This window comes from Carcharhinus amblyrhynchos, chromosome 18 (assembly GCF_965287045.1).
Source record: "Carcharhinus amblyrhynchos chromosome 18, sCarAmb.v2.hapA, whole genome shotgun sequence".
Taxonomy (NCBI): Eukaryota; Metazoa; Chordata; class Chondrichthyes; order Carcharhiniformes; family Carcharhinidae; genus Carcharhinus; species Carcharhinus amblyrhynchos.
In genome coordinates, this window is record NC_137341.1 from 23,511,481 (window position 1) to 23,526,772 (window position 15,292).

Here is a 15,292-nt window from a genome sequence, read left to right on the forward strand (position 1 = left end):
CCTTATAGGGTTAGGGCAGTACAAGCATGTCGCTGGAGAGATGGGACAGAAAATGTTATTGCTTCTGGATCTAGAACCCTCTTGGACACTGAATGGAGATCTTCTCAGATCGAGAAAGAGGGGCTGGCAGTTGTCTTCTGTATTATAAAGGTCCATCAATACATCTACGTTAGCCGTTTTTTTCACAGAGACTGATCATAAACCATTGCTGGAACTTTTTAAAGAAGACAAGGCAATATCATCCTTTGCTGTTGCCTGATACAGCATTGGGCCTTGTTACTGGCAGCTTATGAATATCTCCTAGAGCACCTTGCCAGGACCAGGATACCTAACACCGATGCACTGAATCATCTGCTGTTGCCCAGAAGCCCAGCTTCACCACCAGCTGTGGAAGAGGCTGTGATGACTCTCACTTTTTTGGGCACTTTGCAAGTGTCTGCCAGGCAAATCAAGGATGAGATGCAGTCCCAGTCCGATCAAAATTAAAAAAAAAACTACATGGGGAATTCAGAGGGCAGCCCGCAGATGAAATGAAGCACTACTTGACAAGGAAAGAAGAGCTCAGTGTTGAGGATGACATCATCCTCTGACTGAAGACTGGAATCTCATGTGCTGCTCATGACCAATTGAGAAGATGTTCATATATCCAACTGAATTCCAGAGCAGAGGGAACAAATAAAGTCCGCTGTTCTAGATTCCTGTGTTGACCTTTAAGTTACTAGGACTCAACAAAAATGATGCTGAAATATGTTACTCCTGAAAGAAAACTGAGTAACCTTCATTACCTGGTGGAACAACCCATTGTCACAAACCATTTCAACAGCTCAAGGATGATGCTTAAAACTTAATTTGGTGGGAAAAAAAAGCCTGAGGGATCCAACAAGATGTTAACTATTTTTGGGTGTCTAGAACATGAAAAGAAATGCAGAGCGCTTTAAAAAAAATTGGATTTCCTGCTGAACTGGTGGTTGCTACAAATCACATGGCCTTTTGTTTGAGAACTACCTCAGGAGTTTTTTTATTTTTAACCCAATTCAATCAAATCAAGTCCAATTCAGAGTCTCAACAAGTTGAGACATTCCCAATCCAAGCTGACAAGACAGAGCTCTCACCTCCTGTCTTGGGCTTGATCTACATGATCCAAGCTGATTGGAGTAGGCATTGCACCTCCTCCAAGACTTGGTCTATTTGCATCTTAGCCAAAAGGCCGAGATGCCACTTTTAAAAATTGCTTCAAATAAAGCTAAAATGTAACTTCATGATTTCAACCAAGTACAGCATGTCAAAACTACACTTGATCTTAGCCAAAAGGCCGAGAGCTACCTCAGGAGTTTTTTTAATTTCAAAAATATACTTTATTCATAAAAAAACTGTCAAATAAACAATTGCAAAATGACACATCCAATAATTACAAACAATGCAGAAAAATGTCATTTTTACAATACAGTACTATCCTTATTTACACATTACATTCCATTTCATTACTTAAAACTATATACATTCATCAAATTTTACCGTGTGCCGTTATTTTTCAGTTTAGCACACAGTTACGCAGCTCGAGGGTATTCTGCAGTTACCGGGTCCTTGGTCTGCCTTGGTTGAAAGACTTTACACTTTGGCCTTCCCCCATTATGCCTTTGCGGCAGCTGCCCCAAGCTTGAGCACGTCCCTCAGTACGTAGTCCTGGACCTTGGAATATGCCAGTCTGCAACTCTCGGTCGAGAACAAAACTTTCAACTGGAAGATCAGCAAGTTGCAGCAGACCAAAGTGCGTCCTTCACCGAGTTGATGACCGTCCAGCAGCGGTTGATGTTTGTCTGTGTGTGTGTCCCTGGAAACAGCCCATAAAGCATAGAGTCATGTGTCACCGAGCTGCTCTGGATGAACCTCGACAAGTACCACTGCATCTCACTCCAGACCTTCTTTGCAAAGGCACATTCCACAAGGAGGTGTGCAACCGTCTCATCGCCCCCTCAGCCGCTGCGAGGGCAGTGTGCAGTGATGTTGAGACTTCGAGCATGCATAAAGGATCTGACGGGGAGTGCCCTTCTCACCACCAACCAAGCCAGGTCTTGGTGCTTATTTGTGAGTTCTGGTGATGAAGGCTTCTGCCAGATGACACTTATAGTCTGCTCAAGGAACCATCCGACAGGATCCACCATCTCCTTGGCTCTGAGGGCCTCAAGGACATTACGTGCTGACCACTGCTTGATCGCCATGCGGTCAAAGATACATTTGTGGAAAAATTTCTCCACAAAGGACAGGTGCTGCGGTATGGTCCAACTATTTGAGCATTCCGCGGCAGTGTGGCCAGACCCATCCTCCACAACGCTTGGGACATCTAGAACCTCAAAAAGTCGTGGCACTTGCTGTTAGTGTAAACACAGCTTGATGCAGCTGCAACAAAGGTGGCCATGTTACCATAATTATTTTATCAGTTGGTAATATCTCACTTCATGTCATATAGATCCCTTGTAATCATGAGAACCAAAAGTTCACACCTTATTAAGAAGTTGCAATAAAATAAGTCAGAAGATTGGCGCATGGGCACTGATTTCCCCTCTAATGCCAGCCTAGCAGCACCAGCATGGCACTCGGCAGTGCCAGCCAGATACCGTGGCACTGGTCCCAGGCACCCTGGCACTGGCTACCAGTCACCAGGTAGTACTAAGGAGGTGGGGCCTATTGGGGAAGGGCCTATTGATGATGGTGTTGGGGGGGGGCCCAATGGGGACTCTGCATTAGAGATCAGTGAAGGGGGGAGATGTGCTGATCAATGCTGGACATGAGGGTGGGGGTTGGGCTAGTCATTGGGGTTGGGGCTGGCCATGAAGTGGGGGGCGGGGTGGTCAGGGAAGCAATTAGGGAAGTTGGCGATCGGGAGGCTGGCATTAGAGGGGAAATCAGTGCCCATGTGCCGATCTTCTGACTTCACACCTTATTAAGAAGTTGAAATAAAAATTAAGGAATAATTGGGAATATTTTCTGGTCAGCATATGTTTAAAAGAGATCAAACAGTTTTATAAATGGAAATTGGTTAGGAAGACAGGTTGACTGAGGTGAACTGAGATGATTGATATGCAGATTAGCCAAGCAACACTGTAAACAGCAATTTACCAAAGGCAGTGGATAACAATGGGGCATAGAATTTCAGGAGATAAAGCACAGAATGTAAATGGTCAAAAGAGAGGATGAGAGTAAATTTCACACCTACATTCTGAAAGAGAGGGAGGACCATCTAACAACTTTTAGTGTCTTTTATGCCAGCTCTAGAAGTAGTCAGGCAAAACTTCTGAAAAATCAACTTTGATGGACTGGACACTGTGGCTGGATGGCTGAAAAGCATCTCCCCCAGTAGGTTCTGTTTTCTCACCTCCAAAATGGCCAGAATTCCAGGATGGACAAAGAAAAAGTTACAAAGACATCTGAAGTTCCCCTTCGAAATGTAGCAGGCTTGACATTAACGATCACGGAGGCAATTTTCTCAGCCCGATGCGCTACTCGAGTTGCACAGCAGGCCGGGAAATGTCAGCGGGGGCTCTGTAGTGGGAATCACAATCAGCATCCAGCTGACTTTCCTAGGCCCTTTTCTTCAACATAATCAGCCTCAGATAGGAAGTCAGCATGAGCTGATTGCAGTATGAAAATTGCCATTGCTGTATCGTTAGCAAGCCTGGGACTGTATTGTCCGGACTTGCTAATGTTCCCCCCACTCTACCAGGAGAGGTTTCCACCAAGATGGATTATATCTGGTCCCCATAAATGGAAAGGACAGATGCCATTGAGGCCCTCTGTGAGGTTGCAGGCAGGGGGTTGCCCCTTGGGCACTGCCAGCCTAGCAGCACCAGCCTGATACCATGGCACTGCCCACAGGGCACCGGCTACCAGGCACCAGGTAGTACTAACGAGGTGGGGCTTATTGGGGGAGGGCTGATTGATGATGGTGGTGGGGAGCCCCACTGTGCACTCTGCATTAGAGATCAGTGAAGGGGGAGAGGTGGTGATCGATGCTGGACATGAGGGCGGGGTTGGGCTAGTCATGGGGATGGAATGGTCAGGGAAGCAATTAGGGAAGCTGGTGATTGGGTGGCTGGCATTAGAGGGGAAATCAGTGCCCATGCGCTGATCTTCTGACTGACAGAACAGCACATGCGCAGTGGCCTGCTCAGCGTGCTGATGCCAGCCTCTTGAGCGGATTTGGCCCTGCACTCCCTTAACAGCATGAATTGCCCGGCACAGAGTGGAGTATAGAGTGCCAGAAATCCACCTCATTAAGTGTGGCCAAAAAACACATGGGAAAATCTCCTGTTTACCCGCCCATTGATTTTTTGGGAAAATCGCCTCTTCATGTTTCCAAAGATCTATGGATTGGGAATTGGCCTGTTAGGTCACATAGCAGAAACACATGACTCTGAGTAGAGATCATCCTTGAATCAAGGGCAGTCAACAACAATGATGATGGATCCTGGTCTGAAACACATTGCGCTGGATTTTAACAAACGGTTTGAAGGTGCCAGATAGGGCTGTGGGGCATGGAGGGGCATCCAAAATCCATTGGGCTGCCTCATGTCCACTCCTAATCTGACTAAAATTCTACAGAAGGCATTTTGTAATGCTTCAGCAATAGAAATATATTCATTTAAAACTACTTCTGTTTCCTGGGTGCTATTAATGTAAACTGTAAATGTGAAGAAACTAAAGGAAGGAAGTTAAAAGATTCAGTTTTGTGTTTTCTTCCTTTCAGGTTTTGCGTTCCGTGACTAGAAGTGACTTGGTTGGAACTGAACATATTGCTTTTGTGAAGTGAGGAGGACAATTATAACTTATTTTTGTCACAGAAGATGTGTAGATGATAGCTGAATCTGGAATACCCACAGAATTTCAGCTTGTGTTGAGCAAGAGGATATGGGAAAGGGGGTAGGGGGAAGATCTCCTCTGCAGTTCCACTGAGCCAATTGAAGGCACCCGCTGGTTCCCATCCAGGTTATTGCCTTTCTCTTTCACCTGCCCAATTAAATTACCTCCAGCACCAAACCTGCGTTGGAGGGAGCACATTAAATTTCACCCAGTTTGCCTGGTGTGAAACATACTCTGACTGATGTGAGACACTCTATGACACTTCTGGGGTGAAACACACTTTTACTACCTGTAGCTACACCAACAGTGCTGTGGGTTGATACAACTAGGTGTCTTGCTCGGCCATTTCAAGGGGCATTTAAGAGTGAACCACGTTGCTGCGGAACTGGAGTCACATGTAGACCAGACCAGGTAAGAATGCAGATTTACTTTCATAAAGAAAATTAGTGAATCAGATGGGTTTTTATAACAATTGAAATGGTCAACCTTTCCTCAAAGACCTTCATCAACCTTCATCTCTGCAATCAACCTCGTGAACCTTCATTGAACTGCTTACAATGCAAATAAGTTCCTCCTTAAATAAGGAGGTTGAAAGTGTACAGTGTACTCTTGGTTTGGTCTCCTTAACAACTGGGATAGTTGTAGCAAGCCACACTATAACTGGTGTGAAACACACCATACACATGATGGGTGGGGGATATATTGGGCTGAGTGTGAAACACATTTGGTAATGAGACACACTAGGTTGGACCTGTCAACATTTACCATCAGAGAGCTCTGAGTAATGGGGAAATCACTAATGGGACAGAAAGCCTCCTCAAATTAAAAGCATGAGACTGAATTACTGATCTGTAATGAGATAATGATTTTTGTTTCTGTAAATTTTGCATAAAATCACCTAATAACTGTTACAGGAACACAGTATATCATGTGAGCCATACTACACGTTACAACATGTTTTTTATGCTGAAAAATATAATAGACTCCCTATTATGCAACAGGTGGCCAGTTGGCCCATGGAGTCTGTACTGATTCTCTAAAAGAGCATCAGGTCCATCACCCTGCCTTATTCCAGTACCCCACACATTTCACATGGTTAATCCACCTAACTTTATACATCTTTGGACACCACAGGACAATTTAGCACAGCCATTCCACCTAACCTGCCCATCTTTGGACTTTGGAATGAAAATGGAACACCCAGAGGAAATCCATGCAGACACACAAGGCTGGAATTGAACATGGGTTCCTGACGCTGTGAGGCAGCAGTGCTAACCACTGTGCCACCAATGATAATGTGCAATCAGTAACAAAATATTCCCCATTTTCATGTACAAAAAAATCTTTAATTCTAGATGCAACATGTATTTTTACAAGGCTGAGTGTTTGCCTCAGGCACCTAATACTCTTGCACAGGCCCTGATTAAAATATAGCACAATAAATTGATGATAATACTGAAAAACTAGTAGTAATACATGTTTAATAGTAGCAAAGAAAACTGATCCTTTTCCAACAAATCCATGAGGTGGAAATAATTAATGCTCTGTACCCTTTTGCGTTGGTGTGAATACAGCCTGCAGACGTGAATTGAGTGAGACTGCAGTGTATTACAAACCAATGCTGTGCTGCCACCTAGCCATTGAATGTCAGTCACAGGACAGACTTTCCATGGGAGGAGCTGAACACCTCACAATGCACAGTGTCCTATGTATTGCAACCTTCCTTAGTGTCCCTGAAAAGGGGCTGTAGGCTTGAGGCTCCCTGGAACCAGAGGCCACTGGAGTGTATGGTAGATATAAGGAACAATATCATTTGAATTTTTTTTAGAAAGCATGTCTTGGGATGTCACACTGTTGACAGACATGCTCAAAAGAAAACAAGGAGGCCTCTCTAAATCAGCCCCCAGTTTTGTGAATACCCTGGTCACTCCAAATGACAAAATCATGGTCCACGAGACCTGGAGGAAAATCTGTGTTTCGCTGTGTAGGACTGAGAGCAGAAGTCAATATAGATACTCTCTCCGAATCACAGGCCATCTTCCAAGCTATCTGAATATTAGCGATTATTGAATTCTCACATTTGTCTGCTGCAGTCTTAAAATCTCTAAGAAACTAACTAGCTTCAATATCGCACCAAATGGAAGTGGGATCCCTCCTTATCCATTCTTGTATAAATCTAAGGTGAGAGGCTAGCTGATATAATTTTATATTTGGCACACCAAGACCCCTTTTGAACTTGAAAGTTGTAATTTGGCGAACTTTAAGCAAGATCTCTTTTCGTTCCATATGAAGGAGCTAAACACCCCATTAATTTCCTTCAGGACCTTAGCAGAAAGTAAAACTGGTAACATTTGTAGAGGGTACAGCAACCTAGTAATGCATTCATTTTAATCCAAGCATCATTTCCAGCCATGATATAGGTAGGGAGGACCTGCGATGTAAATCCCACTTTATAGATGAGAGTAAGTGGGTAAAATTTGCTGAATACAACTCAAAGGGGTAATAGAATTACTTCAAAAGGTAAACCCTGAAAGGGGCCATCTGAAGGGGAAGAGAGCAAGTAGAGGGGGTCTTCCTCTAAGCCTTCCCAATGGCATGACATCAGACTTAGCAAAGTTTATTTTGTAACCCAAAAAAGAATCAAACCGATCCTTGGTGTCAGAAATAGCAGGAACAGAGATTCCTGTCTTAGACAAAAATGGTAACATATCATCAGTGTAGAGTGTGATCTTATGCTGCTTTCTGCAATAGCCAGGCCAAATACTGAAGGGTTAAGTCAATTGCCTTAGCTTAGGGCTCAATAGCTATTGCAAACAACAACAGGGATGATGGGAAATCCCACTTGGTTCCCCCACTGAAGAGAAAAATTATTAGAACCACAGAAAAGTTATGGCACAGAAGGAGGCCATTCAGCCCATCTTGCAACCCAAGGATAGCCATGTGCTCTTTCTAATCCACTTTCATGCAACCAGCCATAGCTCTGTAACTTACAGCACTTAAAGTGCATGTCCAGACACTGTTTAGAAGAGTTTTGGGTCTCTTCCTCCGTTGCCAACTGGGGCAGCATATTCCAGACACCCCTTGCTCTCTGTAAAAAAAAATACTTCTCATGTCCCCTCTAGACCTACTGCCACTTGAATCTATGCCCTCTGGTTCTAGAATATTCTACCAAAGGAAACAATTTTATCCTGTCCATTCTGTGGATGGGATTTTCCAGCTGTACTCGCTCTAAAACTGGACTCCCCCCCTCCCAGTTCAACAGACCTTTGAATGGTCTCCTCACCCCACTTCCTATGATTCACATGGCAGGCAGGACAGGAAAATTCTGGTCTATATCATCCCCTCAGCCTTCTTTGATCCAAGGAAAATAACCCCAATCTATCCAATCTCTCCTTATAGCTACACTTTTCTAGCCCAGGCAATATTCTTGTAAAACTCCTCTGCACTCTTTCCAGACAGTGATGGAAGCACAGTGGTTTGCACTACTGCCTCACAACACCAGGGACCAGGTTCAATTCCCAGTTTGGGTCACTGTGTGGAGTCTGCACATTCTCCCTGTGTTTGTGTGTGCTTTTTTCCTCCAGGTGCTCCGGTTTCCTCCTACAGGCCAAAGATGTGCGAATTAGGTAGACTGGCCATGACAAATTGTCCATTAGTGTCAGGGGGATTAGCAGGGTAAATATGTGTAGTTACAGGGCTAGGGTTTAGGTGGGATCATTGTCAGAGCACGCCAAATGGCCTCCTTCTGTGCTGTAGGGATCCTGTGATTCAGACAATAATGTCCTTTCTGTAATATGGTGACCAGAATTGCACAGAATACTTCAGTTGTGGCCTTACCAGTATTTTATATAATTCCAAGATTATATTCTTAATTTTATATTTTATGGCTGGAATTTTACCGTTGGCCTCGGGTGGGATTTAACTTGCATCTTTGATTAAGCTTTTGGTCATCTGCCTTGTTATCTCCCTATATTGGACAGTGTAAGATGTTATTTGTTAGCTTTCCTGAGAAGTGTCTTAATGTTTGTTTGCCATATTAAAGGTACTATATAAATTCAAGTTGTTAATTTTAGCACTTGGGTTATATACACAGCTAAGACAGAGGAAAGAACCCCATTTCTGTCTGCTGCATTGCATATAGACTTTCAGCCCTCCAGATACCAAAATCAATTGGTGGCCTTGAGTTGTCTGAATTTTGGGGGACAGGATAAAAGTTTATTTATTTATTAGTCACAAGTAGGCTTGCATTAACACTGCAATGAAGTTACAATGAAAATTCCCTGGTTGCTGCACCCCAGCACCTGTTTGGATACACTGAAGGAGAATTTAGCATGGCCAAGGCACCTAAACAGCAATTCTTGCAGACTGAGAGAGGAAACTGGAGCACCTGGAGAAAACCCACAGAGATATGGGGAGAACGTGCAGACTCTGCACAGGAAATGGGAATTGAACCCAGGTCCCTGATACTGTGAGGCAGTAATACTAACCATTGTGTCACTGTTCTGTCCTGATGTTAGAACCTATGGAAAATCTTGCCTCAGTCTTAAAGTTAGAGTGCGCAGTTGATTTGAGTTATGTTCGGATTAATAGGAACATAGGCTAAAATTTGTTTGAATAGAGGGGAGTACGGTAGGATGAGAGAAGAATTGGCGAATGTGCACTGGGGGAGCGTGTTGGAGGGAGGGTCTGTTGAGGAGCAGTGGAGGATCTTTAAGGAGATCTTTCTTGGTGCTCAGCAGAAATTTATTCCGATGGTCAAAAAGGATAGTAGGAGGAGAGGTAATAAGCCGTGGATAACAAAGGAGGTGAAGGAAAGTGTTAAATTGAAAGCGGAGGAATTTAGAGTAGCTAAGAGTAGTGGGCGAGAAGAGGATTGGGAGAGGTTTAAATGTCAACAAAGATTGACAAAGAAGTTGATAAAGAAGGGTAGGAGAAACTATGAAGCTGGGCTAGCGCTTAATATAAAAAAGGATAGCAAGAGTTTTTACAAATATATAAAAAGGAAGAGGCTGGCTAGGGTGAACGTTGGTCCTTTAGAGGATGAGAAAGGGGACCTAGTGGTAGGGGATGGGGATATGGCTAAGGTATTGAATAACTTTTTTGTTTCTGTCTTCACGGAGGAGGACGTGAATAATTTGCCGGGTGTTAGCGATGGAAAGGTGGTAGGACTGGAGGGTCTTAATGACATTACTGTTACTAGAGAGGCGGTGCTCGACAGACTGGAGGGGCTGATTGTGGACAAGTCCCCAGGACCGGATGGAATGCATCCGAGGGTTCTGAAAGAAATGGCGGAGGTGATAGTGGATGCCTTGGTGGTTATTTTCCAGATGTCGCTGGATTCCGGGGAAGTGCCGGATGATTGGAAAATGGCTAATGTTATGCCATTGTTTAAGAAGGGTGCCAGGCAAAAGGCGGGGAATTATAGGCCGGTTAGTTTAACGTCTGTGGTAGGTAAAATGTTAGAATCTGTCATTAAGGAGGAAATTGCGAGGCATCTTGAAGGGAATTGCTTGATAGAGCAGACGCAGCACGGTTTCATTAAAGGGAAGTCGTGTCTGACAAATTTACTGGAGTTCTATGAGGATGTGTCTAGGGCGGTGGATAGAGGAGAGCCGGTGGATGTGGTCTTTCTAGATTTTCAGAAGGCGTTTGACAAAGTACCTCACAAGAGGTTATTGCAGAAGGTCGAGGGACATGGAGTTGGGGGCAGGGTGTTAGCGTGGATAGAGGATTGGTTGTCAAGTAGGAGGCAGAGAGTGGGGGTCAACAGGTGCTATTCGGATTGGCGGATGGTGACGAGTGGAGTGCCCCAGGGGTCGGTGCTGGGGCCTCAGCTTTTTACCATTTATATAGATGATCTGGAGGAGGGAACCAAGTGTAGGGTGTCGAAATTTGCTGATGACACCAAGATTGGGGGAATGGCAAATTGTGCGGAGGGTGTGGAGAGTCTGCAGAAGGATCTAGATAGGCTGGGCGAATGGGCCAGGAAATGGCAAATGGAATTTAATGTTGGCAAGTGTGAGGTGGTCCACTTTGGTAGGAAGAATGGTAGGAAGGACTATTACTTACGGGGCGAAAAACTGCAGCAGGCGATGGTGCAGAGGGACCTCGGGGTCCTTGTGCATGAGTTGCAAAAACCCAGCTTGCAGGTGCAACAGGTGGTCAGGAAGGCGAATGGGATGCTGGCCTTCATAGCGAGGGGGATTGAATATAAAAGTAGGGAGGTCTTGCTGCAGCTGTATAGGGCATTGGTGAGGCCGCAGCTGGAGTACCGTGTGCAGTTTTGGGCGCCGCACCTGTGCAAAGATATTTTGGCCTTGGAGGGAGTGCAGAGGAGGTTTACTAGGCTGATGCCGGAGTTGAGGGGGTTGAGCTATGAGGAGAGGCTGAATAAACTGGGCTTGTACTCATTAGAGTTTAGAAGAACGAGGGGAGATCTCATTGAGACGTATAAGATGATGAATGGGATGGATAGGATAGAGGTGGAGAGACTCTTCCCGCTCAAAAAAGACAGTAGGACTAGGGGGCACAGCCTCAAGATAAAAGGGGGGCGGTTTAGAACGGAGTTGAGGAGGAACTTCTTCACTCAAAGGGTGGTGAATCTCTGGAATTCTCTGCCCGTTGAAGTGGTGGAGGCTGCCTCGCTAAATATTTTTAAGACGCGGGTTGATGGGTTTTTGATAAGAGAGGGGATTAAGGGTTATGGGGAGAGGGCGGGAAAGTGGAACTGAGCAGCGACAGATCAGCCATGATCTTATTGAATGGCGGGGCAGGCTCGAAGGGCTAGATGGCCTACTCCTGCTCCTATTTCTTATGTTCTTATGTTCTAAAACTAGGCAGAGGGGTTTCTGAATCTCCTGCTTAAAAATTACAAATCAGAAATTGTGGGCTGGACATCCCTTGAATCTCTGATGTGCATCTCTTGAAATGAGGTGGGGATGCTGACTGGGGTGGGCACAGTGAGAAGTCTCACAACACCAGGTTAAAGTCCAATAAGTTTATTTAGAATCACGAGCTTTCAGAGTGCTCACCTGGTAAAGGAGCAGCGCTCCAAAAGCTTATGATTCCAAACCAACTGGTTGGACTTTAACGAGGTGTTGAGAGACTTCTTATTGTGCCCATCACTTGAAAGATGAGATTCTCTCTCAGAAACACAGGACTGGATAATCATTTATCATCTTTGGTTGGTGGCTCCAAATTACACAACCAAACTGTCTGAGGAACTTAATGGTCCAATTACAAAGTGTGTATGTAGCAGACCCACACCCTCTTTGGGGACTGAGGGACAGGGAGATTGCATAGACAGCAAGAATGTGGTGTGGTCTGTCAGGGAGTCCCGAGAGTTTCTGCTGGTCCTGATTTTAACTCATATTCTTAGACTTAGATATATATCATCATTCCTTCATCATCACCAGCTTGATAATTCTGGAAATCACTTGCTAATAGCACTTTGGGAGCGCCGTCATGACATGGACTGCAGGGGTGCAATAAATGCTGTCATCACGTTCAGTTGTTTACAATGGGAATTGACACACATTCCACTGCTAGTAATCTCTCAGCTAGACTCATACACTTCACAGTGGGAAGATAGAGATAGAAATTTGCTGGCAATTTACAGAACAGCAAAGGGTGACAAAACAGGTAGTTAAAGATACAAAAAGAAGGAATATGAAAAGAAACTTGAAAGGTAATGCAAGAGCAACACAACTTCTTTTACAATTATGTTAGAAAAAGAGGGTAGTCGGGACCAATATGGACTCCTTAAAACCTGAGAGCTTTGACATTTTCAATGAAGATAAGGAAATGTTGAACATGTTCAATTATTACATTATGTCTTTATTTACAGTCGAGAAAGAGATCAGCATGTTGGAAATCCTAAGAAACTAATATTGAATCAGGCTCAGTGACTCACTAAAATTAACTTAAGCAAAATAAAAGAATGGGGAAAATAATGGCACTGAAGATTGACAAATACCCAGGATTAGATGGCTTCCAACCCAAGGTTTTAAAGGAAGTAGGTGAGAACATTGTCGATGCCCTAAATATTGATACTGATTTAACTATGATGCAATGTCATTTGACTAAGAGACTAAGATTTGGCAGGAAGCAGAGATACAAACTCTTGTAGAGTATTGAGAGATACATCAATCTGTAAATAACCAAGAATGGCTTTTACAAATAACAAATAGCATTCTTAGGATAACAGGCAAATTCTAAACAAAACCCCATCTAGACCCTGAGATGAAACAAGACAAAAACATGGTGGTAGTGGTGGTTTCTGTCAACTGTTCATATGCACTAACTGAACCATAGTGGCAGCGGAATGTAATGACCCAAAAAAACTCCTAGAGAAGACTGTACACCTGAAAGACCTATAATCCTAGAGAAAAAGTTGAGAAGAAAAAGACTGAGATTCACCTGAGAATGGAGCATTGTGGGTAGAGTAGATGCAAGTAGACACACAGACTCAGAATCCAGAAGGTAGAGAGTAGTCAAGCTACCGAAGCAGCAACAGATCCAGAGCTGAGTGTAAGCATGGAAGCTATGGTGCAACTCCTAGAACCATTCTGAAGTACTAAAGATCTGCAATAGAACATAAGAACATAAGAAATAGGAGCAGGAGTAGGCCATCTGGCCCTTCGAGCCTGCCCCGCCATTCAATAAGATCATGGCTGATCTGTCGTGGCTCAGTTCCACTTTCCCGCCCTCTCCCCATAACCCTTAATCCCCTCTCTTATCAAAAACCCATCAACCCGCTTCTTAAATATATTTAGCGAGGCAGCCTCCACCACTTCAACGGGCAGAGAATTCCAGAGATTCACCACCCTTTGAGTGAAGAAGTTCCTCCTCAACTCCGTTATAAACCGCCCCCCCTTTATCTTGAGGCTGTGCCCCCTAGTCCTACTGTCTTTTTTGACAATTGGAGAGAGAGTGATTCTCCAGATACAGAACAGCCTCAGGTTTGCATAAGAGAAGCGGAAAGATCAGGTAATTACTTCACTCTACACGGTTGGGGCCATGGATGACAATGTTATTGCAAGACAGAGTGTCAATGAGATTTTGAGCTCATATGAAGTCCAGTGTTCAAAAGGTTGAGAACTGAGTGAGTAAAATTTAAGAAAGAGAAGGCAAAACCTATTTGTAAGTGACATGTATAGACTCATGGAGAATTGTGACCATGGAATCATAGATAAATAATATGCTATTTTATAGTGGCTAGGCATTCTATCAGATATAGATCCTATCAGATATTTTGCAAATGAGGGAGGATTTAACTTGAACAAAAGCAGCACAAAGAGCACAATGGACTGAACATAGGGAGGAAAACAGAATGGTTGTCCATAGGGAAAGTTTTGTCATTTGGTAAAAAACTGATTGAAGCCATTCAATGGGCAAGATTTAACAGTGTTGTTCATCCTGAAACCATAAAATCCTGCCCGAGGTCAATGGACCTTTCCATGGTCTGCCTCTTGCTTGTTCCAATTCCTTTGGTGGGCAGGGTGATAAAATTCCAGCCAATATGTTGGACAAAAAGGACAAAGTGCAGTGAAGCAAAAGTTGATGAAATCATGAACAAGTACACCAACCGCCAACTTGAGATATTCTCAGTGTGGCGGAAAAACCCTGGCTGGAATTCTCTGGTCTCACTGAGGGTGTGTGAAACCAGCAAGAATGAAGAATTTGGCATTCAGCCAAATTTCCATTCACCTCAGCGAAAACGGAGAATCCCAGTTGTAGGCGAGGTCAGAGAATTTCAGCCCCATTAGCAGGAAGAATGTCCAGCAAGGGAGGTGAGTACCACTGCTGTGGAATTTTGGACATTTTAAAACGGTTTGCAAATCCAAGTTTCTAAAGTTCAAAGGAAGAAAGAGAAAATAACAATAAAACTGCACTGTAGGGATTCTATGTTTAAAACTAAGTAAAATCCAAGAAGTGGGAGAGCCACGGCAAAAACCAGTAATTTTCTTCAGAGACGTTAAGGCAAACATAAAATAATTATTGGAGCATTAAATTATACGAACATAAGAAACTGGAGCAGGAGTAGGCCACCTAGCCCTTCGAGCCTACCCCGCCATTCAATAAGATCATGGCTGATCTGAAGTGGATCAGTTCCACTTGCCCGCTTTCTCCCCATAAGGCTTAATTCCCTTGTCTATCAGAAATCTATCTACCCGTGACTTAAATACATGCAACGAGGTAGCCTCCACCACTTCAATGGGCAGAGAATTCCAGAGATTCACCACCCTTTGAGTGAAGAAGTGCCTCCTCAACTCCGTTCTAAACTGCACCCCCCCCCCCTTATTTTGAGGCTGTGCCCTCTAGTTCCTTTCTAAGCGGAAAGAATCTCTCTACCTCTACCCTATCAAACCCCTTCATTATCTTGTAAGTCTCTATAAGATCCTCCCACAACCTTCTAAACTCCAACGAGTACAGG